This window comes from Chenopodium album, chromosome 2 (genome assembly GCF_948465745.1).
Source record: "Chenopodium album chromosome 2, dcCheAlbu1.1, whole genome shotgun sequence".
Taxonomy (NCBI): Eukaryota; Viridiplantae; Streptophyta; class Magnoliopsida; order Caryophyllales; family Amaranthaceae; genus Chenopodium; species Chenopodium album.
This window is the reverse complement of record NC_137835.1, coordinates 40,693,160-40,694,523: the sequence shown is the minus strand read 5'-3', so window position 1 is coordinate 40,694,523 and position 1,364 is coordinate 40,693,160. Positions and strand designations below refer to the sequence as shown.

The 1,364-nt window shown below is 41.9% G+C and overlaps 1 non-coding gene across 1 annotated transcript; it reads left to right on the top strand.

Annotated features, from left to right (window-relative positions):
- Positions 1-294: 294 nt before the first annotated feature.
- Positions 295-400, top strand: LOC145608431 (small nucleolar RNA R71). Its single transcript, XR_014105809.1, has one exon. It is a non-coding gene; the product is annotated as a small nucleolar RNA R71 (small nucleolar RNA).
- The last annotated feature ends 964 nt before the right edge of the window (positions 401-1,364 follow it).

Here is a 1,364-nt window from a genome sequence, read left to right as displayed (position 1 = left end):
TGAGGGTTGAACCTTTCTTTCATCAATTCATCCATTTGCTTGGTCATTTTGGAGATTTGGGTAGAAAGGTTGTTGATTGCGTTGTCTTTCTCCAATGCATAAACACCCTTACTAAAAGTAGCATCCCTTTCTCCTTCGTACCAATCATCATAGTGCTTTGCGGCCTCCTCTATAATACACTCCACTTCATGCTCTCCTTTTTTCATGATTGGACCGCCGGCCGCGGCGTCTAGGCTTGTTCTTCCTTGAGGTGTAAGACCTCCATAGAAAGTGTGAATGAGTTGATACTTGGGTATCCCATGGTGTGGGCATTGACGTTGAAGCTCTTTGTATTGTTCCCATGCCGCACTTAGAGACTCACCACTCTTTTGGCGAAAACCTTGAATCAAAGACCGAGCCTCGGCGATCTTCCTATGGTTATAAAACCTCCTCAAGAAAGTCGTAGTCACTTGGTCCCATGTTGTGAGAGAATTAGTGGGCACCTCCTTCTCTAGCCATTCTAGACCTCTCCTAATTAGCAAAAATGGAAACATTTTGAGGCAAATATATTCTTAAGTCACTCCATTGGCCTTTATTGTGTCACAATATTTCTCAAACTCTTTAAAGTGCTCATGAGGACTCTCAAACTTTCCACCCGAGAATTGTTTCCTCTCAATCAAAGCAATCAAATTAGGCTTGATCTCGAAATTGTTGGCTTGAGTAGTAGGAGTTAGGATCCCACTTTGCGCTCTAAAAGCTTCGGGGGCCCCAAGACGACTCAAAGGCGTATTCACTTCCATTTTAGAATCTTCTTCACTCTCGAACTTATAAGTTGAGAAAGGGTTGATTTCCGAACTCGAAGATGAGTTAGGGCTATCTAATTCTTCACTTGAGGGTGAAGAGGGTGGAGTATCTTCTAATTCTCTTACTTCTCTCATTGGAGAGTGAGAATTTCTACTCCTTTCTCTTGCTTCTCTTCGAAGTAGGGACAAAGACCTCTCTAGCTCTGGATCGATGGGAATCAAAGATCTTGAGCGGGTTCGTCCTCTGTTCATACAACAAAGCTAAAAGAACGTAAGCACTGACAAGTAACAAAAGTAGCAAACACTAAAAATAAAAGATGAGATAGTCTCAAACAAGCAATGAAATAGCAATGGAAGCCATCTCCCCGGCAACGACGCCAATTTGACAAAGGAATAATTGCGTCGTCAAACAACTACACCTAAATCAAATACAATTTATAACACTCGACTCAACCTATTACAAATATAGGGCAAGTAGAGGGGTCGAACCACAGGGAGAAATGCATAAACACCGCATTCATTACCTAGAGTCTAAGCTATCTCGGAACAAGAAGTGTGAATAACTAAGAGATTAAACTAAGA